General features: G+C 37.2%; 1 long non-coding RNA gene across 1 annotated transcript in view; it reads right to left on the bottom strand.

The window, feature by feature from the left end:
• Nucleotides 1–716: 716 nt before the first annotated feature.
• LOC308193168 overlaps nucleotides 717–24431 on the bottom strand; it is a 34896-nt gene continuing 11181 nt past the window's right edge. The window contains exons 2-3 of the long non-coding RNA XR_013949442.1: nucleotides 3355–3435; nucleotides 717–2147 (exon numbers count right to left, since the gene is read on the bottom strand). This is a non-coding gene — a long non-coding RNA (uncharacterized lncRNA). The remainder of the gene's footprint in view (nucleotides 2148–3354; nucleotides 3436–24431) is intronic.

Genomic DNA, 24431 nt, shown 5'->3' with positions numbered 1-24431 from the left:
GAACGAACGTGTGTGGAGTGCTACTGAGCTTGAATTGCAGTCTGTGGGGAGGCAAAGGTAATGTTTCTTATGCTATTGAGTGGACTTTTTTTTTCCTGATGAGAAGATACAAAAGAATCTGATCAAAATGCCAATAATGAGACATTTTTTTTCTTGATTTAACAGTGTATTAATCATACACATCCATATTAACCATAACCATCTCTTTTATAATCAGAATTTACTTGGGTTTTAATTCAAGCATTTATTGTATCTCAAGTCCATCCTATGAGGTAGGAAAAGTCTCTAACTCAGTGAACATGTAGAAAGAAAAACCTCTTCATTTTACTTCTTACTATTTGTTATAGTATACTGTTAAACACTTTTTTTTTGGTGTATAAGGTTTCAGAATTCCATGGTATCTTGAAAATCTTTAATAAAAAGTATATTAAGTGTCTGAATAGAGGCTTTATGGGGAAAGAACTAGATGGGCAGTTTGTTCACTTGGAAAGTGATACTTCCATTCCAAATGAGTTTGCCTTATAATATTTCATACCTCATATCAATTAAATTCTATATTGAAAATAGGAGGAAAAAATATATATGTAAGATCCTATTAAAGCCAAGAAGAAATGCCACAGTGAATTACTGGGGCAGTTCTTTAACTAATGTAAGTTGGCCTGAATCCACAGAATTAAGAAAGGACCTAGCTCTTTAAGTTCAGCCTTCCAGTGAATCTAAGTGTGACTCATAAATGCATACATGTACATATAAAATTTCTTGTATGTTATTCAAGGATTAGTTATAAAAATGGCTTTTCTACATTCCTCCTGGAATCTGAGAATATTATACATATTTATGCCAGTGAATTGGGACATACAACAATGGAAGGTAGTTGGGAAGATCATATAAAGTGCTCTTTGTACTTAAAAACAACTGACTAGGCTCTGAGTACACTTCTATCAAAACTGAAACACATACACACAAAAAAGCAAGGGATTAGTTTGGATTTGTTTTTTTTTGTTTTGTGACTTTTTTCCCCATTCAGTTTCCTTGTTGTCTTTTGAGCATCTTAGACATGGTTTAAAATTTGCATTTCATTTGGATATACATCTGGTATTTATCTGCACAGAACCTATTTGTTACTGATCATCTCATGAAGGGGTGTTGTTTTACACCTAATAAAATAATCCTCTATTATGTAGATGTAACAGAAAATGTCTGCTTTATATAATTAAAGTTTTAGACAAAACAAGAAAAAATTTCCATTAATAATTTACACATGATAATCAAAGCAAGTTATCATATTCACTACTCCAGAACAGAGACAGGATGTAATAATTTTCTAAAAATTAAAGTAACTATTCTCACTTTGGCTTCCTCATGCATTTGTGTGCCATGTTTCAGCCTGAAGCAACTTTTAATGGTTGCGTTATGAAACTCTCAAAGTGGCTGTAATGAAGACACTGACAAAACGAGCAATATTGGTGTTGCCCAGTGACACTGAAAGTTACACTCAGGAAGTTATATAGATCATTACACAGTGGACTTATATCAGGTGCCAAATTATGGGATTAAAGAGAAAATACTATGCGAGCAGCTTATTCCAGAGTTTTCTTCTCCAATGTTTCTTTTATCTGTCAGTAAAATGTCTCAATTTTCTTGTAGTGACAGTGTGTGAATATTGAATAAATGGACCTGTGTCCTGATCCGGATGGAAATTTCCTAGTGGAAATTCGGTATGGTCAGCTGTACCAATGCTTTAACCTGGTATGTAGCTGTGGATGTGTAGTTGTGTTAACAGTAGCACACAAACAGATGGCAGTTTTGGAAGCTGTGCTGGACTGTGCTATCCCTCTTCCCCCCAGAAATATCAGGAAAAACATTTCTCATGAAGAGGCATGTGAGCACTCTGTATGGAGTTGTGATAAATTACAGGTGCATAGTAAATTAAATTTATGATAGTTACCTTTGACCTCCTCCTATATGCTTTACTTATTAATCGCATCTCTACTGGGATCACTTCTGTTGAACAGCTTCCAAGTTTTCCAATATTTTTAAACCAGTCTGCTAGATGTGTGCATGAATATGTCGTACATACTGAAGGAGGGAAGAAAGGTGAGTCTGAGACCTCTCATCAAGGAAAAATGTTTCACTGATTTGGAAAACTGAAAGAGAATGGAAGAAGAGGAGGAAAGTTATAGCTTGGAGCACTGCTAGATTAATATCAGCACATTCCATTTGCACTTCCTCTTATTGACTATATTATGTTGGTGCTTTGCCCTTCCCCAACAAATACCTAATCGTCATTAGGTACAGTAACCAAATCTGTTCTCCTTCTTTATCCTATTCTGGTTTCATATCTTGGGTGATAAGTCAGTGATTCAGTCTCTGTGCTGCCCTTGCCCATGTCCCCATACTGACACTTTCAACCTCAACATATCAGTTGTGAAAAGGGGTCTACATAAACTCACTCAGAATGTCAGCACTGGTAAATTGTACTCCTTCCTTTCATGAGCCAGTGAAGATAAAAATACTATCCCAACACCATCCATTAAATGCATTCTCTATTTATAGAGAATATATTAGAATGATACTACGGATATTGAATTTATCTTCATGAGATGGGGATGGTCTCATCAGTCATGAGTGTCACAACTAAGCAAAGACACAAGTGAATAATGAAGCCACCCTTATCGAGTACAGATGAATTCAATTTCCTCTGCACTATAATGTCATATTTGATTCAGTGAACTATAACATCTACTTTTTATTTTTTAAGTTGCCCATGGGTTCTATCTTTTTCTCATTCTCTCTTTCTAAAGCCATTTCTGTGATGCATTTTTCTGTTTTTATGCATCCTGCATGTCTTTTTCCTTTGTCTGACATAACGACTAAGTTGAATCACAAATGGTATACACAGAATGAGAACACTTACCACATCAGGTGCCTAAATTCCCTGTTCGTACTAACTTTGCTGGAGGACCTACCCCTGGGAATTATGTTGATTACGCTTCATGTACAGAAGTGTAGGCCACGGATAAAAGGGCTTGTTCTGGCATGTCTGTAAAGCTTTATTCTACTGTGAGTTTTGAAAAAGTCTGTATGTACATGAATCTGTCCATCCCAATCGACAGAGCAGCACAAAGGAGCTAGATTGTAGGAGTGGCTTTGATGTTAAGCAGAAATAACTGCTTAACACAGTGAACACAGACTAAGAAGAATAAACCAAACGTACAATACTAAGAAGTAGTAGGGCATGTGCTGAACAGTCCAGGTAAAAACAAATCAGAAAGCAAAAATTGGTATGGCCTCCCTCTTACTGGGAAACTTTTTAGTATGAGTAGAGCTAATTGGAAAGAGTGTTTCTCCCACCTGCATGTATCCTCTGCCTCTTTCCATGGAAAATGCCTTTGCTGGGTGCTGTCCTCCAGCCTGCTTAGGAATATTTTCCTCCTTGTGATAAAAAGAACAAACACAAATGTGTTGTGTGAGCAGTGCAGCTGCTGCACTGACTCTGAACACAGTGCTATTTTGTACCTAGACTCTATATTCCATATTGCTTTATACAGAAAAGGGCACAATAGCTCAATTTCAAGCTAATTATAACAGTAGAAGATTCTGTGGGAATGCCTCACCAGGTTTTACCAATAAACTCCTTAGAGAAACAAGGAAACATATTCACATTATATTTACCTAATAGATGAGATTCAGTCTATTAGATGAGATATGAAGTAAATTAAATTCCATGGCAGGTGAACACCCTGAGGGTACTGTAGTTTATAACACTATATTAATATTCTGTAAGACCACTGCATGAGCTTAGTACAGCTAACTTCAAAATTAGCTTTACAGGCCACCTGCAGAATTTTTTTTCTGGTTGCTTTCATAGTCAGTGCTGCAATCATAGATAATTTAACATAAATATTAAGTAAATAATTGGTTCAGAATATTTCAAGGTCAGGAACATAAATCTCATTCCCATTTCATGAATACAAACCATAAAAATGCAAGGTGGTGCTTAACTTGGCAATTTGAGTTTCCAATGAGCCATATTCCCTTCCATTTTTGAAAAATAAGAGAAGGCCTAAACAAATTCTGCAGAAGACAGTGACAGAATGTGCAGAAGAATTATTGCAGAGAGAAGATATGATTCAGAGCTCTACGTAATAAATGCTCAGGCTGATAAAATGATTGTAATGAGCACTACTAAGGTTTTAGAGTGCATTCATATAGATTTAGTGGTATGGATATAGACTGAGTTATTATTATTATTATTTTTTTTTTCCTGAAAGCATGATTTCTAAAGATGAGCTCTGGCTGAGATAATAAGACAATGGTAGTGGGTGTGCCACTTTATGACAGTCGTGGTTACAGAATGCTTTCTAATTAGCCTTCAGAAGCTTAAAACTTGCAGGTAAGCAAGAAGTAATCATCACAATAGCTAGGCAATTTCTTAGGCAGAAAAGCACATTTACATTTTGGAGGAGGTAAACTCATTTTGTAATGCAGTTCTCTCTCTAGTACCAGAGCCTGGGTAGGAAATCATGAGGATCCAATCTCAGATGTCAGATTTTCAGCTGCTCCCAAAAAGTCTTGGTAGCTTATAACAGTGTTACCTGGGAAAGGGTCAGCAAGGCAGTAAGTCTATTGTGTGCATTTTCCCAGCATCAGCAGACCCTTGATTTGATTTTTTTATTTTTATTTTCTTAGATACTGCTTGCAATGTTTTCTGTCTGTAATGTGTCTGTGTAGATTCTTGCTTGATGCCCTTGTTCCTAACTTGTCCTTAAAGGTAATGAACGCTTGAAAGGTTGTATTTTAATCAGAGCTTCAGAGAGTTAGTTGGTTTAATTAACCTTCCACTGCTTTCCAAATCCTTCTCAACTCATTTGGTCTCGGATATTATTGTCAAATTGTAAGAGGTGGCTGAGGAAGAAGAGCTGCAGGTGTTCCTCACAGACCAGGAGATGTCTGTTAATGTAAAATTGATCTGAAGAAGTATTTTTATCAGCACTTGTCGCAGAAAAAATGCAGAGTCCACTTTTGGAGTGTGTCTTAGTCAGCTTTTACCTGTTGCACCTGTAGCAGCATAGCAATTCCTTTACGTTTTGTAAGATTTTTGTGTTCTTTGTATTTCAGATCATTAAATATTGAATCTCAAGAAGGTGAGTTTCCTTTAAGGCATTCTATTAAGAGATGTCTATAGAGGATACCTGCTGGCTATTCCCCTACTGCTGTAGGATAATATTCTGGAGATATAAAATTGGGATAGCAGAATCTCCCTCTGGGCTTTCTTTCCTAAGGCAAGTATGCAGAGGCATTGGCTTTGGTGGGGAAGGTCGTGCTTTGTATCTGCTAAGCCTGGTAGCAAAATCCACCAGAGAGAGTTAAAAAGGCACCTGAATATTTAGTAGCTTAAGCAACTGCAGGGAATGTTGCTTAGAAATAATTGAAATGGATTAAAAAGGGGTAAAAATCCCCTGGGATCCTGACAAGAAACCTGAGAGTTTTCAGTCAGAAACGGTTTCACTGTCTTTCCTCATATGTGTAATAGGTGTTCTTTTTCCTGCATGTCCACAAGTAAGGAAGTGTCAGCATGAACTTTTAATTATTAAGTGATGTATTGATTTGAGCATGATTTCTCTCTCAAAATCGAGGTATACCTGTGTGAGGGCAGAGCTAAGAAAGATCCACATAAGAAAGTGTGAGCAAAAATCAAACTTGAAGCAGGAAGACGAGGGATAGAAAATGAAGACAGAAGGATATAAAAATAAGGCAGGGATTATCTCACTTATTCTTGCACCACTGATCATTTTCTCCTCAAATTTATTGAGATACTAAGATGTGTCTTGATTGAATTTTCATGTGTCTGCCAACATTCCTGATTTCGCACTTTGATACTATGTGGGCGCACACCTACTATTAAACTTTCATGATTAAATAATTTCAGTAGGGAAAAGTCTGTTCCACTAAACTGTATAGAAGTCTATAGCTAAAGTCTAAGGGAGACATATGAGGTAATATATACTGTAACTTTTTATATTCTCAGTTCTTCTTACTACACCCTAGAGATAGTGGGAGACAATGGAGACTGTGTAATGAATGACAGAAAATGTGTGTAAAAGCATTGTGTGGTGAATAAAACCTTTAGTCATAAGACCAATAATAGGAGAAGAGAGAAATTAAGAAATATAAGCAGGAAAGACAAAATATCTAGCAGAACAAATGGATATAATCATTTTCAAACATGTCAGCTTGAATCAACTAAGGTAAACAATTGGAGTCTCAGTGCATGCCTGGACTAGGCAAGTTTTGCCACTGAGTACTGTAAAATGGAAAGGAGTCATAAACTGCTGGAGAACAGAACAGGAGTATGTGTCTGACCATTTATAATCTTTTAATCAAACATGGAGCCCATAGCTGGAGTCTGGTAGCTTTGGAGACTACTTTGTCTGTGCATTCATAGACCATTCATAATGCAGTGAGCCATAAAACGCTCTCTCGCTTTCTTGCTTCAGCGGTTTCAACACCTTCCTCTGGGACAAATTTCTCTAATAACAAGAGGTAATTCAATTTTGCTCTTGCTCAGTCCTAAGCAAACAGTTCTGGCTGTTGTGACTTACCACATTTGTGGAAGCTGTGCAGGGAAGATAGCGTAACAGTTAGATGCTACCGGGTGCTCTGTTATAGTGTAAATTGACTAGTGCTTGTAATCTTATGGATATAGTCATTTTGAAAACCTGAAGGTATTTCTTGTTTCGTGGCATTGAGGAAACCAGTCCCTGACACAATGTGCTTTCATTTCTAAGTGTGCTGTAAGCGTGCCTGGGACCCAAGGAGCCCTGGCTTTTGCTGTGGGAGATGGAGGTGATTGCCATCCGTGGGGCTGGGTGGTGTCAATATTTGTGATGGTGGCAGGGTGTTTTTGGTTCTGGCATTGGGGGCAGAGGTGGAAGTGCTGGCACTCCTCCTCCTGCTGTGCATGGCAGGGTGGATGCAAGGAAAAGGTATATAAAGGAGCAGCACCACTTCCCTGCCACTGCACTGCTTTTGAGATTAATGGTAAACGTGCTGTGCTTATTTGAGATCTATTCAGCAGGTAAGCTGAGGAAAAATCTTAATTAAAACAGTTGCATTTCTACCACAGTAATAAGGTATTGGCCAGTAGCAGTGCAATTTGGGGGAAAATTTGGCTCCTTGAGTCTTCAGCACACTGTTCTAGATTGGTTTTATACATACTTTTACAAGTTGGGAATTCACTTAATTTGTAAAACTGTTATATCTGTGAAGTATACCTTGAAATGTTTTCCTTATACATTTCTCTAAGATCTTGTCATATAACTGTTTCAGAGAGAAAGTGTACTTTTCTTTGCTTTTATTCATAATGAACACTTACGGACTTATATTACTGCAGAGAAAAGACGTGATTTACGTCAGAGCATGAAAACACATTTAGAAATCAAATAAAATTTTATTCTATTGTATAAGAATAAAACATTGATTTATGTGTTCTAGTTTAAAAAAACAAAATAGACAAACACAAAACCCCCTCGATGGACAGATTTTCTTTGCAGAATTTCTTGGGCCCTCCTTTGAAGCATCTGGTCTTTTTAGGAATAGGATACCAGGCAAAGTCAACGGTCAGGCTTGTCTTGCCAGATCAAGTGCTTTCTTCCTACAGTTATTTTTCTGTCTAACCTACAAGTTTGAGTCTCATCCAAAGGCCACATGGTGCCAAAACTCTGGTCCTACATTGCACTGACAGGGGGTTTCCCTTCATGTGAGAGTGAAAAAAGCATCCTTACTGCTCCTGAGGATTTCCTGGTTGATGAGGTTCTGAATGCTTCTCTCTTTTAATTTTATTTAGTGTTTTATTTATTAATTTTTCACTTCCAAAGCAGCTTTTTTCACCTGACATGTTCCTATATTTTCCCTTCTTCTGCTCTAGATGGCAATGTAACACTTTTTCATCCACTGGGAGCCTCATGTTTCTGTAAAATTTGTATTAACCTGGTAAGATAGCAATAGATTTATCTTATTATGTGTGTACAGTCCTAGTTTTAATGTCTTCCCTGCCACTCAGCTGTGACTCTTACTCCATCACATGCATCTACCTTCCTTCTTCGTCTTCCTTCTGTCCCTGTCTCACAGGCTCCGTCTCTTGTTCTTGCCACTTTTATTCCGCTAGCTTAATGTTTTGCCAGCATCAGATTAGGCCAACTGTGTATGCAACAGCCTTTACTTCTGCTTTCTTCATCCATTTTGTGACACTTGCCCAAATCTTGTCTTTTACACACTTGTATGTTTCCACCTGTTCCTTCATGCCCAAATTAATGATTTTATACTCATCTCCTTTCTGAGTCTCTTTTTCTTTTTCTGGAGCAAGAATTTAACTTTTATAGAAAGCTCAGTCATGGTGCACTGATAATGGAAAAAATCATGAGTAAACTCTTCTATTTTGCCTGTGAAGCAAAATGTTCTGTACTGCCAAGCCACGCTACTGAAATTAGGAATAGTCTAATAGCATATATTTTCAGTTACTTAAATTAAACTTCACTACATCAGACTCACATTCACCTATTCTTCTGCTTTGTCTCTAAGAGTGGCCAATGATGGATGGTAAGGGAAAGAATATTAGAAAAAATGACTTATAAATTCCCTTCAGGTGGCTCTCGACATTTTAAAGACTTTTTGAACCGAAGGTTTTTTAAGTATTGTAGTTCCTATTTGATAGCAATTTCTTTTAGGATCTGTGGAGTTTGTTCTAAAATTTAATAATGTAATAAATAAGCAGATCTTACTTTTCAGATTATTTAAATTTGATTCCTGACGATTAAATATGGTATCCCTAGCTACTGGGTTATGAGAAATCGTGATTTTTTTTTTCTTTTGAGATGAGATAAAGTGAACTGTATACCATATAACAGAATTGTGCAATGATGCTTTTTGTTTTGTTCATTTTTCCTTTCCTATTAGTCCCCAGTGTTCCATTTACTTTTTTAATCTGCTGCTGAGCATGAAGATGATGTTTTCTGGGGCGATGACTGCAAGATCTTTTAAAGGGGTAATAGCTAATTTAGAACACATTATTGTGTCTACATGATGCGTTTGTTTCCCTTTCCTGTTCTTTTCTTTATATTTATTGACAGTAGATTTCATTTGGCATGTCATTACCTGTTCACTTAGTAACATGATATCTCCTCACAGTCAGTTGGCAAGTGAAGTGTCGTGAGTAATTTTCAATGATCAGGAAACTTATCTCATTTAAGCTCTAACATAGAAAAGCTTCATTGATAACCTCCCTGAAATGTGAAAGCTAAACATTTATTCTTGCTGTTAATTTTATATCCTTTAACTTATCCTTTAACTAGTACTTAAGCCTTAAGATCTGTGAGAGAACCTTCTTTTTTTATTCCACAACAGCTTTGTTTAAGAGTTTAAGGTGGTGAACCTTGTAAATAATAAAAAATAAAATAATTAACAACCCCCCCCCCCCCAAAAAAAAAAAAAACAACAACAGAAAACACAAAGAAAAACTCACTATCCTTTGGATTACACTTATATATATATATATTATTATTATTATTATTTGACTCTTTTAGAGAAATCCACTTTGTTTGTGGGGCATGATTTCCATAGAAGCCATGCTGGATACCCTGTTAGCTTTGCCCATGTATCAGCAGATTTGACTATACTATAATTTCAATTAATTACATCTAAATTTAGATGCTTCGTGTCCCATCAGTTCTTTCACTCATGACAAACTTTCAGTTCAGAAAATGGGGAAAACAACTGTGGAAGTCATGAACAGCTATTGGAGAACTATTTGGAAATGTGGAGGTGGACTTTGACTTGAATGAGTGCCACCACAAAAACAGTAGCATCTACTTACGAAGGGAAGAAAGGAGAATAGCAAGAAGACATATTTTTGAAAAATTAATTTAAATACAGGGAAGTATATTCAAATAGGTGGTACTAATGACACAGAAAAAACAGCAGTGACAGAGAACAGTAGCAAGTGTATCAAAAGCTATCTTTGTTAAGTGGTGAGGTCACTGTTGACCTTAAACATGTTCATATACCAAATCTGTGAATTAGAACAGATTTTGAAAGATAAGTGTAACAGAGCACAATGAGAATGTAGGGACAAATTCAAAAAGACCAAGTCTGAGATGGGAGTCACCTGGCAAAAGACATCAAGAGTAATAGGAAATCATTCCAAATATAAGTAATTGGTAAGAGAAATACCAAAGAAATATGTTTCTTTCCTGTGCAGTAGAACTACTATGAGAAGAGGGTGAGAAAGCAGAATGTAATGTCTTTTTCATATCAATCTTTGTGGGAAAGGCCTCTTTGAGGGAACTTACAGCATAATTAATGCCAAGTGTAAAAGGAGGTGAGATTCAAGACTAAAATGGAAAAGAAAAGATTAGACAGTTTTAGAAAGGTTAGGTGTATTCAGATGGGATGGAGGTGAGAAACATCATCCTGGCATTTTAAAGAGTTTGAAAATGCTAGTAGTTATGCTTGAGATATGGAGGATAAGCATAGCACTGGTTATCACAGCAAGGAAGCAATGAAAAACTATAAAAGGGCTTATATAGGATTTATATTTATAAAAGGAGAAAATAGGACTTTATTTAAATTTCAGTAAAATTCTGGAACAGCTTATGAAACAAGCTGCTCTACATTCACCTTGAAGATAAAAAGGAGATGTTTAACAACCAAATGGGCTTAGCAGTTAAAAATAAATAAATAAATCAAAGAAATCCCATGTCTTTGTATGATAAGATAACAAACTGCATGGGTAGGAATGAAGCAGGAAACACATCTCTCCTTTAGATAAACCTGGTCTTCATGAACACTCAGAAGGGAGGAGGTGAAATTGGTTGATAGAAAAATTCAGGGAGTAACTCTCTGTGGTTATTGTCTAAATAGAAACATAGACCTAGCTAGGTTTGATGGGGTCTTTCAGGTCAGATTTTATTCACGCTTTTACTAATATTTTCAACTTGGTGTTGACATGAAGCTGGGAGGCAGTGCAAATCCTCTGGAGGACAGAGTTGGAATTCAAAATGATCTCAATTAAATGTTTTCTAATTAAAAAAAAAAAAGAAAATCAATAGGAATATTCAGTTAGTTTGTGATAATCACCTGCACAAATATGGGATTGGGAGTAACTGATTAAGCCACAGTCCTTCAGGAAAGTGTCTGTGAGTATAGTGATAACAACCTGAACATGAGTCAACAATATCTTGCTCTTACACAAGGACAAACTTAATAGTATAAGCAAAAGGAAGTTTGCAAATCATGTGACAATCTTTTTGCTCTACTCAGCCTTGGTAAGAACATACTGGAGAATTACGATTGGCCTAGAATATCTTGCTTCATGATAAAAGTAAATGATAGGAGAGGCTCTTCCAAAGAAACAAATTGAAACAAACTGATCTTGAGAGGGATAAGAAAGCTTTCCGTAAAAATGAGATGACTGAAAAAGGATGGGGTGGGATTATGGGCTTCTGCAAAATAGCAAGGGATCATGACCACACATTCATGTTGTGGGCAATAGGCATGAACTCCAGCAAGAAAGGTTAAGGTTAGATATAAAAGTTCCTAACAGTTAGGAGACTCAATCACTCAAAAAATGTTCTTTACTAACGCTGTAGAAGCTATGTCATTAGAGGTTTTCACACCACATCTGTCAAAGATAATGTAAGATCTTACAGCTCACCTAGCTTTGAGACAGGGGATGGGCTGAATGACCTCGTAAGAACATTTCCAGCTCTGTTCACTGTTGCATCTCATGCATCTCTTTCCCCTAGCTCATCTGTTTTCATCACTTATGAGATGCTTGTCATCCGCTTCAAGGCCTTATACTTCCTGTCCCAAATTTTCATTTCTCTAATTTACCATGGAAAGCTAAAGAAGCCAATGCCATACTTGGTCCAACCCCACTGTTCTTTTACATTTCCAGATCATTCACTGGGGTATTGGACGACATTGGTACCAGTGATTTTGAGGCACTTCTGCTGACGAATTCCCTGCCTTTTGAGAACGAACTGTTTGTTATAACCTATTGTTTCCTGTCTTCTAAACCATTATTTAATTCCTGAAGTCTTCCCTCTTATCTTGTGTCACCTTAACTGTGCCAGCTCTTCAGAACTGTTTCTGAAGGATCTTATATAAAGAAAGTGGGTTTTATTTTTGAATACATGCATTGTCATACTTATTGCAACACTTTCCTCATTGCATCCTTTAAATATCTGTTTCATGAAATTATAAAAATGATGTTGTTTCTGCCCCAGTATGTTAGTTATTCATGTGCCCACCTGTTCTAGTTTCTATTATATTTTATGCTAATTAGCAACCAAGTGATTTTCTTCTGGTATGTTAATCAGACTCATTAGTCTGTAATTCCCAGAATTGTCTCTGTAGCCCCTTAAAAAGCTTGGTTTGATATTTGCCTTTTCTAATTCTGCTGGAAAATAATAAAGCTTGCAACAAGCAGAAGGACAAGCAGTAGTAGCATAGCTACTGTTGTTAGTTATTCATTGGTTTCACAATGAGTTTCTTTAGAACTCTGTGAGTATGTCCTGACCCTGGTGCTGTATTGTACATTTTTTATATGCTTTAAAACTTCCATTGCTACCTAATCTTGCTCCTTAATCAAGTTCTCCATTTAAAAAAAAAAAAAAAGGGGGGGGGGGGGGGGAGAGAGGAATCCAAAACACCACTCAGGTTTCAACTTCTGTTGATGCTGATGAAAATAATTCATTTCATATATTTTAAGTACGATTTATATCTATTGCCCCTTCCTTCCTGATCAGCCTGTGCTGCCAGCCTTCAGTAGTAATTTTCCAAAAGTACAAATAAGCAGCTTAGAGAAGAGAATATGGATGTTTTTAATGGTATTGCCTCCTCTAAGTACCTATATTATGAACTACGTTCTCCGTAACTATATTATTTGCTAAAAATTCAAAATCACTTGGCATTAGTTAATGAGAACCAGGTAGTGTACTAGCACTTCTTGGAACAGCATTTGTTTGTATATTGCTGCACCACAATAGAGACCTAGGTAACTGGTAAGGCTCTTAGCCATAGTAACACTTTTACTATTACTGCTTTCAATAACTCCAGGAAGAGAGAGAAGGAATTACAGTCCCTCCAAAAACAGGAAATTTTATTAAAAATAAAAATGAATTCAGTCTGGACTCTTTCACCTGATAAGCATTGTTCACATGAAAATGCAAAATACACAAAATGACCAAATATGAGTACATATAGCAGAACCTAGGAGAACTGGGGCACACACAATTCTAAAGATCAATTGCATGCAGTGAGTTCTGACCTCTGGATCAGAGTATCACAAAGGCACAGGGTCCATTGGAAAATGGCTCTATTATATGATGGGTCCTTTAGTGAATGATCTTGATGGAAGAGCTCAACTTCTGAAATTCATCAGTGAATCAGTCTCAGATCTGATTTAACATTTCCATTCCTCTGTATTACAGATGCTGGAAGGAAAAATGAAATAGTAATAACTTCCTCTCTAAAAACTCTGGTTATCTAATAAAAGTTGATTCTAAATGGTACAGTGCAAACCTAAATATCTCCATGTTTTAGAGAGAAGGGAGTTACTTCCGTCCATAGTAATATATGCAAAGGAGAGTTAACATGTTGTATAATTAGATATACTTTCATTTACTGAACAGCAACCATGCAGTGTAAATACCAGAAGCAAAATTTCTGTATCTTGGGTGTTCTCTAAAAGAAAAAGTAAAGTAAAAAATTATTCATGAAACAAATACAGAACTGAGGATTGATTCTGTGACTCTGCCTCTAAGGAATAACATACTTCCTAAATGCTACACAGCAACTGAAAAGACCACTGTCCTACAACTGCTGGCCTAAGTACAGTTGAGAGTGTGGTGGATTTAACATCAAAATGCTAATGTGGAATTTTGATACTTTATTGATTACTGTTGGAGTCTCTAGTATCTGATGACTTATTTTGAATTGCAGGAACTCTCCCACTGATTTGGATTGCTCTAGCAATGCAAAGCAAGCATAAACTCAGCTTAACTACCCAGCTAAACTAGCTTTCTGACTTCTTACATCAAGGGAGTGAAAAAGGAGCCAGACCTTCCAGGTTTATATGCTCTACCTATATAGGCTGGCTAATCAAAAGGAGGACAAGCATTTTAAGATTAGAGCAACTCTATTTTTTTTTTCTTCATTATTTTTTTCCAGGACAAAATGGTGTGATGTTTCAATGCTCTGGTGTATTAGTAGGTAATTGAGGATGAACCATTTGTAACTGGTGACATCAACTCCCTTCAAAAGTGAACTCTTGAGTGTCTTGTGTAAACGTGTGTAAAGACTCATCCTGTGCAGTTTCTTCTAAACTAGTTCTGTCCTTCACTCCCCCCCCCCCCCATTCATTTGAGCATTGGTATATACTGTACCACCCATCAAAGTAGTTTTTGAGCTGATTTATGTTGATACATTATTAAAGATAAATATTTCAAGTGATACAGAGTTTCCTCAACTTCTTTTGAACTATATTTTTAATATCTAGGAAAGTTAATGTTTCAAATCATCCCTGATCTCAGTGCCCTAGGGCTTGCATTGGATCCCCAATATTAATGAATGTAATTTGAGGGAAACATTTGTCAGAGAGAGCTGGGAAAGGGACCATGAAAAAAGTATTATATAGACTGGAGTAAAGTGGCTAGCCTTCTGATTATAAATCTAAAATATTAAAATAATGAATCCACAGAACCCCTATTAGACATCAAAGTCTGTGTCTTATTGGGGTATGCTTTTAATTTATATGCCATCTTTCAGTCCAAAAGCAAACCTGATAAATTGAACAGTGAATTCCTAAACTGATTGAAAAAACCTGACTCTGGATCGTTGTTGTCAGTAGAAAGAAGACTTTGTGCAAGCTGAACTTTGCTCAAGTAGATGCCAATGGTATAATTTAATAGCACGTTTTCAAACCTTACAACTTTTAAATACAGAGTTAAACTTTAAAGCAGCAACTCAGTAGCCTTTGTGCTCTTTGCTCTTTTATCTCATTTCAGTTTTGTTTCAGAATTCTGCAGCAGAGGCAGCTGTAAGAAGGGGGAATTTAAGTGCTTTTGGTTGGCAAGTGTAGCCCCTGTTAAAGCTAATAAACATGATGTCTTTTTTTACTCCCTTTTTCCATATGAGTGAGGAATGCATTGAAAAGAATATGCAGGCTGCTCATAGTTTATATATTACCTAAAACCAAATCTCAGTTTAGGAATGTTGAAGTACTCTTCATCACATAACCATCCCTTTTCAAAAGTGAAGATTTTGTTATATTCCACCTAGAAACACATTAAGATTCCAGAGCTGATGGATAACTATAGTGGATGAAGCATGTTAAAGCTCAGTAGTGAAACAAAGAATGAGAGAAAGAGCGTGATTATGGAGCTAATGTGGGATTTGGGAGACATGCTTTCAATTCCCTCATCCACCACAGGCTGCCTCTCTGACCTGGAGCAAATTTGTCTCTCAGGATTAAATTTACAGATGTGTTTAGACACTTAACTGCTGCTGTTTAAGCAAAAGCATTGCCAGTGAAATTAATGGTAAGTTATTGATTGGTGCATTTGGTTCCTAGGCTTCCACTTTTGCTCTGCCAAATGGGGATGATGTTGCTCTATTAGCTTTGAACTTCTGGGAGCATAAATGGCTTATGGAGCTCTTGGGATGCTGGTAGTCCCTCTGTAGGAAGCATCAGTGTATCTCGTATGATTATGGTCCTGTAAGAATTCACATTGAGCCCCTTTCTGATACTGTGTTCAGTTCAGATCAAGCCATCTCAAAAAGCCTATAGAAAAACCAAAGAAGGGCAATGGAAATGATCAAAGATATGTAATAGTTTCTGTGCACGGAGAGGTTGAATAGACTGGCATTCTTCAGCCTGAATGAGAGATGACTGAATGGGGATGTGATAGCAATCAATGCAGTTGTGAATAGGGAACAATTACTGACAGTTTCTCAACATATAAGTGCTGGAGACCATCATCTCAAATTATTGGCAGTAGACTTAAATCTAACAGAGGAATTACTTTTTTTAACCAACATACAATTAAACTGCAGCACTCTTTTCCAAGGGGACCGAGGATGTTAGATGGGTTTAAAATATATAGCAGAAAAATTTCTGGATGAAAAATCCATTCTGGATTATGGAACACAAAGAGATGACCTTGAGTTCAGGATGTCCTGCAGCCTCAGAGGCTGTGGGAAACTGCTGCCTCCTGTTTATCCTTATATATTTTATACATGTTTGCTACTGGCCATATCAGAGAATGTTCTAAGACAGACAGATATTTTGCCTCACCTGACACAGCATTTCTTATGTTCTTCATTTGTAAAGGGAAACGCATACAGAAAAATACAAACAATTCTGTGCAAACTAGCATATTTCATCGATTTAATGTCAGATGGTGGGTGTGGCCTTTGCTAAAAAAGCTGAGGGGAAAATTAAATGATGTTTTTGCATTCATGTTTTATCCTCTTTTCCCCTGAATGAGAGAGAAGGGATTCCCTTTGAAGAGCTTGTTCTCCATCAATGGGTGGATTTGTCCTGGCTGTACCTTTGGACTTTGGTATTAGTGAATGTCAAACACAAGGACAACTATCCTAGCAGTGGACTGGGGAATTGGCTGTGACAGCCTTCTGCCACATGCTGTCTTTGCTCTGGATGAGGAGAAAACTATTCCTTTCACAAGACAGATTTCATCCTTCCCCTACCATTGCCCAGTTACTTCTGGTTAATGAGAGAAAGCAGAGCATGTTCATCTGTGGTTCTCTGTTGTGGGCAAAAGCCTGAGAGGTCAGAAAAGTATTCCTATTTTTCCTATACAAGCTAGCTGACATCACAGCCTCAGCAGAATAAAGGGTGAAGACAGTAGAAAAACTGAGACAGTAGAAAAAGTGTGGATGGTTCAGTCTAGCCTTGGGTGTTTTGAGTGTTTTGCTCCTGAGCCAAACTGCAGACTTTTGGGAGAAGGTTGGTCACAGTTTGAATGTGAATCTCCCCATGGCAATGAGCAACACTACCTATTAGATACCAGTTGTCCTTAAAAATCTCCTTAAAAGAGAGGAAGGTATCTTCTGATTTTCTCCCAGAAATCTTCCCTGAAGATACCCTGTTTGTCACAAGGCATTCTTCTAGGTGAACCAAAAGGCATGCAGCTCTCTCTGTGAGTTTTATTAACATTGTTACCATGTGGTAATAGGGCATACCCAGCAGCAAAACACAGCACTTTCCTCCCAGCAGGACTGGAATACAGCTTCCAGGCTTGCCGTATCCCCAGCAGCCTTGAGAGTGAGGAACTGAGATGAGACAGTTTATTTGCAAAACAGAAAGCTGTATCACCAGCAATGAACTGAAGAACAAACAGAAGACTTTACACAAATGTGACACTTGCTCTTTTCAAATTACGGCAGTTGTATTTTTACTACAGATGAAAAACAAACAAGCTGCTCTGTCTTGTCTCTCCCAGCTTGCTTAGAGACTCAGCTCAGCTTGGCTGCATGTAGATCAATTTGTTTCAAGAGATCAACATTTCCTTTTTAACCTTTCGAACTGTAAATCCCCATAGAATCCTGATGTTTTCATCAATTATATATTTTCATTTTGTACTAGTAATCGATAACACTTCAGAACACTAATGTCATACAATATCTTTGTCTTGGGCTAGTAAGTGAATAATAACTAAATAATGCATTTCAAACAAGAGAGCAAATGAATATTCTCCCTCTAGCGCACAAAGAGACATGCAAAAAGAAATCACTGAACAATAGGACATTGATTTTTGTGGCTTCAAAATTTCCAGCTGCAGGCAGAAAAGACCAGAATAGAGCTGTAGTGCATTATCTTACTCCTGAAGTTGCACTTGGGCATGAAACTTCCAAACACCTCTCCTTTTCCAGCATTGCTGCTGGATAAAGGCTTGATGCAGACCAAGGTAATGCTGAGAAGTCACAGTTATGTGAATATTTAGAGAACAGAAAAAGTGCTTGCAATTCCAGCATTTTTGGCAGGGCCTTTTCAAATACTGTGTGTTCTCAGAAGACAAAGGTTTCAAACAATTCATGTTTGGAAAACAAGGCTACATCTGTACTAGCAGAGCTGGAGAGGATTGGGGAATAGCCTCAGAGTCTGGTTTGCAATCATACATGCTGTTACATTGTTAGCACAGGTTTTGTCAGAATTTTGGCTGGTGCTAAGTAACATTCTCCCAAGCAGTGCTGGAGTGTACGTAGATTGGGAGTTAACGCTCTCGGCAAACAGCTTGAACATGAAATCCCTATTTTGGGTAAGAGAATTTGGCTGTACACATTGAAACCATGCTGTGTCAGCTGGCCTTGGGGCCAAAGAGCAGTCTATCTCTCATTTCATTTGCTAATGTAGATGTAGTCAATCGGTGTTAGATGTACTTGATAATCTTGCTACCAGCAGCAGAAAGAGCATCTTGTGGCTAAAGCATTCAGCTGGGACTGGAGAGAGTCAATTCCTAGATACTGCCCAGGTTTTCAGTGTAACTTGAGGTCACTTGGTTCCTGTGCTTCTTTTTTGACTTATAAAATGGGGATAACAGAACTTACTTCAAGCACTGTGTAGATAACATGCAGAAAGATGTGATGAAGGGATTGTAACCTGTTTAATACAGCAAATATCTCTTCCTAGAAGTGGGTAGAAAACGGTAAAGTTTGTCTGAGAGGTTTCTTTCTTTCTTTCTTTCTTTCTTTCTTTCTTTCTTTCTTTCTTTCTTTCTTTCTTTCTTTCTTTCTTTCTTTCTTTCTTTCTTTCTTTTTCTTTCTTTCTTTCTTTCTTTCTTTCTTTCTTTTTCTTTCTCTTTCTGCCTGCCTGCCTGCCTTTCTGTCATTGTTTCTTTCTTTCTCTCTCCCTCTCTCTTGCTTGTATTCTCTCTTGCTTGTATTCTCTCTAGCTTGCTTTCTCAGCTCTTTTGCTTTTTTTCCTCCTTGATTTCTCATGTTTTTTCTCTTTTTTTCCTGCTTGCTTTCTTGCTCGCTTGCTTTCTTGTTTTATTGCTTGCTTTCTTCCCCCACCCCCTTTTTCTTGTGCGCTCTTCCTCTCCCTCCCTCTCTTTCTTGCTTTCTTGTTTTATTGCTTGCTTTCTCCCCCTCTCTTTTTCTTGTGTTCTCTTACTCTCTCTCCCTCTCTTTCTTGTCTTCTTGTTTTTTCTCCCCCTCCCGTCACCCTCAACCCCTCCCTGCTGTTTATTTCTCCAATCCAAACTGTTTAGCTCCAGCACCGAGGCCTCTGGAGGCCTGGAATGTGGCTAGGTTATTTTTGTCTTCTATGAATTCAGCCCACCAGTGTACCAGAAAGAGATGAACCTCTGCTTTCACTTTGTCAGAATATGTTTTGTGCCTGAAATGTTTGGAAGAAGACAGACATATGGCATTTTCAAAATAAATTTTGTGTCACTGGAAAATTTGGAGCCAGCTGTCATTGACTAGGTGATAGAGTCTTGCACCATAATAATGATAATGAAAATCACAGTAGAGAGTAGTGAATAACTTAATTAAATATGCAGAAAAGAAGATGTATTCTCCACCCTGATTCAGGATAGTGCTTACACTTTTCTTTACTGTTAAGTACACTTAAACACCTTTCCCAAATAAAGACTGATATCATCTAATTTTACAGTAATAAAATATGCTAGACACCTATTATGTTCGTAATGAGATCCAAAACAAAACAAGTATTCACTTGGATGAGTTTCTCTGCCTACACCGATATTCTCCCAGTACTCAGTATTGCTGCTGAAGCTTTACCTTCCTTGAATATAACATACTGCTTTTCATCAGTCCTGGGGTTTCTTCTCTCCTGCTTGTCTTCTCAAGTGGTAGGCCCTTCTCAAGTAAGATAAGCAAAAAGATTTCTCTTCAGCAGAACATTCCCAAATATGTGCTAGTGTGTTGATGTATGCTCTGATAAAATTCTTCTGACAAGCAATATAAACTTGCAGGTGCCACCTTCATTTAAGCATGAATTTGCTGCATTTCTCTAAGAGGTGCTAATACATTTGAAGAAAAGGCCTCTGTCTTATTCTAGATGAAATTCTGCATCATGATATACTGCATATGCTAGTATGATGATTGAGTTGTTGGGAATATATGTACCGAGTACGAAGAGATTATTACGCAATACTGTTTTCACTTACTTCAATGCCCTGTAATGTTCTCCTGAAGCCAGCCAAATTATGGTCTCCTGTAGCAGTAGAATGAGCAAAGAGCCCTCATTTGGGATGTACTCAAATATACCTCTGGGATCCGTTGGCTTCATTCCTTGTCATGGGAGAAGAGGTCTCCATGTCTTGCTTTACATGAATAGTTTCTCTGCTGACTTTGTAGCATTTTTTTTTTTTTGTTTCACATCATTTTACATTTTACTAAGTGACCTAATTCTGAGAATGTAAGGGAAGAAATTTCTATCTGTATCAAGGTATATTAAAAGAGAACAACACAAATGGCTCATTGTCTAACACAATTTTCTAAAATCTGTCTTCTTTTCCATCCAGAAGGGTAAATATACTTTTGACAACTAGTCACCAACAAATGTCTGAAGCTCTAGGAATGAATTCTTTCTCTGATTCCATGTGTAAAGATTGCCAAGATCTAGACAATGCCTCCTTCCTTTTTTTTTCCTTTCTTTTTTTTTTTTTTTTTTATGGTCAAACAGTTAAAACATGGAGTAGCATGTTTAATTTGACTAGAAATCCATTCTTTTCCAGCTCCATGGATTTATCTCTAGTCTCTGTCAGTGTAAAAGACATCATTCTGTAACGAGTCTTTCTCAAGACTGCCCTTTAGATTGAGACAGTCCTTGTCTGCCTGTTTATTTTTCTCCAAAAGTTTTATCTGTTCATCCTGTCACCTCAGACCCCCCACACTAGCACAGGTGGGAATTGAAGATGTTTTCAGACTTTCCAGACAAACTTTCTACACAAAACCCATCAAGATTTCTGTGCAGATGGGGGTAGGAGGGAGACCTGTTGAAATGGATATGCTTCTTTTAATCTTGACTACAATACAATCAGATTTTTCTATTGATCTTTGATCTGAAGTACAAAATGTCCCTTAAGCCATGGGAATTCAATGTATCTATTGAATTTTCTGTCTATCTAGCAACAGTAGAGTCAATTTTTAGAAATATATATTCACTTATTGTATCATTTTAATTATATTATTCTAGTATCTGACATACATCTTTGGTTTTCAGAAGTTTGGAGAAACTTCTGTCTTCACAGGTATATGCACAGTGGAGTTACTTTTTAAGTCAAGAGTTAAATTTTATCCTCAACACTTACATGCTTTCAATACATCCTACTGATGTTACTGAAAGTCCAACTTCAGTAGGGGTTTGATCAGGCCCTAATGAAAGTTGGCATCAGGTACAAAAACCAACAAAGGACCATTTCTACAGAGAAATTAAATCAAAATATCCCCCTTCAAGAATTAGAAACGCTACTGTAGAAAGACTTTCAAGAAAACAGCTAAAATTATGTAGTTGAATATCTAACATCTCACGCAATAGGAGTTTGTAAAATTCCAGATTAGCTCTAATTTATTCTCTGCACAATAGAATCATAGAATCATTTAGGTTGGAAAAGACCTCTAAGGTCATCAAGTCCAACTGTGAATAGAATTTAGAAAAGGTGAAACAGTCATGTAATTCCAAGTGAATAGCACATTTCTTGTGGATATAACATCAATGTTGCCAGTAATGAAAATTTCATGTGTTACAAAGCCAGAATAAGTAGAATCTTTTGAAATTTATTCTTTCCTATTTAATACCTAAGCTACCAGAAAACTAAAAAGTAACTTAATTCTCCAAGCTGTTCCAGGGCCCAGGTTACTTCGTCATTCATAGGCATTTGCACCCAACTCATTTTCTGTAGTAAATCAATTACTTGTGTTTAAGCAGATATTCAGATGTGGGTTTAAGAATATTTAGCCCTGTGAGCATCGTGGGGAAGACTGTAAACACATGGGCTTTCTGAACACTGCATAGACTTCCAGCACCACCCCAACAGGACTTCTCTGATCACCCTTATGACACGCTTTGGCACTCACAGCATATACATCACACTCCAAAAACTCTTTTCTGCCAAACCATAATGCAACCTTCCTGTCATTTCAGATATTTTCATATAAAGTAGTAATCACCAAAACAATGACATACTAGTGCCATGTGAGCACTACATGTGAACACGGTGCTCATAGGAGGGCTCTGTGTAGATGAAGGCAAAGTTTTATCTGCTAAAAATGCAGTCAATCTGTTCCAGAAGCAATTGGGTGTGGAAAGCATGGGTGATAGCTAATAGGCTACACTTCACTTAGGGGCCAGAGGTCTTTCCCTGGTCTGGACTTCAAGCTTTCTGGATGGTGATCAATGAGCATAACTGTGTGATTGCCCAAGTTTTTATTTGTTTATTTATTTATTGTAACAATAAGGCAGTTTATTTTTTAATTTTTTTTTGAGCTTGCATAAGCATATGTTTCCTTAGTAAATTGATAGATGGTGGGTGTGAATGTTGAGTAGGAAGCATTTTTTTTTCTTTTTGATGTTTTTCAAATTCTTTTTTTCTGTAAACAGGAGCTGATTTTTCTTACAATATTTATGAGCTGAAAATAACAGTGAAGTCATTGTTTAAGAGGTGAAAAGGTACAATAACAATAGCACAAACACTATATAACATTATAGATGCTGAAATGCCTGTTTTGAGAAGCAAGTTGTCTCCTGTTGGTGCTTGATTTATTATTCACATCCATTTGGGAAATGAGCCCTCAGGAGGTTGAAATATAATTATCCAGTTATTTATTTTTAGTTGGGAAAAAAGAAAAAAAAACAACACAAGACAAAATACTCCCACATGCAACACTGCAATGTGTTACAAAACCATCTGAAAAAAGGTTTTCTCTTTCCTTTCAAATGAGCTACGTTACTGAGTGATTCTACAAATGTCACTGCATTAGGGGTACATGGAATTTTTTAGGAAGAAAATATGGGTAAATAGCTGATCTGATATTTCAATGTTTTCTGTGAACCTAAAGGACAATATTTAATCTGTCCATGTTTTGGTCCCTGCCTGTAGTTGATGTTTTTCAATGGAGGAGGGTTAGTTGGGGAAGCAGAGTTTGTTCTGGGAGGAGAGGACAGCAAAAAATGCTAGATTGTTGCAATGTCTTAGCTGTAATTGCTTGAGATCTGTTATGTCAGCAATAATGTGAAATATTTTGTATCCTGTTATTGCTTCTGGAAGAAAAAAGATCTATTCTTCAAAGAGGTGAGAGCACCATCTGTGGTAGTAATGTGGGAATGAAACTTGTGAGAAGACATCATGTTTCCATCTGTTTTCAGAGAGCCTTAAATGATGTCCAAACCCACCAAATAGCTTCTGCTGTGTGAATTTGTAAAGTGCAGTTTACAGTGTTTTATGGCTTCTATGTCTGAACTTATGCATGCAAGTCCAGAACGAGACTGTCTGTCAAGTACAGCTGCCTTTGAATACAGACGTGTCTGTTCTGGAGGGCACACACTGCATCAAATGTCTGCTGTTGCCATTGACTTTCATGTTGGCCATGTACAAGACCCTGTATATTTTGAAGCAGAAAGTGGCTAAATTGTCAAGATCTTCCATCTGTAAATGTTAGTTTAAGGGTTATCAACCTGCAAACTTTTTTTTTTTTTAATCAGTAGTTGTTTTGTGGCATATATATATATTTCTTTTTTTTCCAGTGAGTTAGATTGTCTCCAACTATTCTGACTAACTTTTTAAGTTAGCACTGACCTTTGCGGTTATTTTTTATTCTTGTTTTGCTGCCCCTTTTGCCGTGATGTGTTTCAGGGAAGCTCAGGAGAGTGTAGCTTTTATTAATAGGGGACTTGGTTAGCCAAAGAGCACCAGAGACTATCTTTTTAAAGAGAGAGACCATTTATCCCTGACATTCGACAGTCAGGAAATTGTCCTTCCTCTTGGTTTTGTGGTGGCAAAGAATTACTTGATAAATAAATGGAAATGAATCAGTGGAGGGTTTAATTAATTAATTAATTGATTTTGGAAATGCACTCTGAACTTTAACAGGCCAGAAGGACTAATGGCTCTGGTGGAGTCTGCCATTATTGGCAGCCTGGCTGAATGTCTGCCAAATCCAACAGGACTTTGGAGCAGGTTGCTATACAGATAATTTCTAGAGCGCATCATCTTTTAAAAGCCCATTATTTTCTTGGTAGTCTTTGCTGATAGATCATGCTGTAGCTGGGCAATTCTTTAAATTAGTGCCTGTGAGCCAGTGAGTGAAAGAGTCTCCTTGGAGACATCAGTTTATCATCTTGGAGAGCACCCCCTCTGCCCAGGTGCCAGAGGCAGACGGGC

This window comes from Anser brachyrhynchus (assembly GCF_964034855.1).
Source record: "Anser brachyrhynchus genome assembly, chromosome: 3".
NCBI classification, from domain to species: domain Eukaryota; kingdom Metazoa; phylum Chordata; class Aves; order Anseriformes; family Anatidae; genus Anser; species Anser brachyrhynchus.
This window is presented reverse-complemented; position numbering and strand designations above follow the sequence as displayed.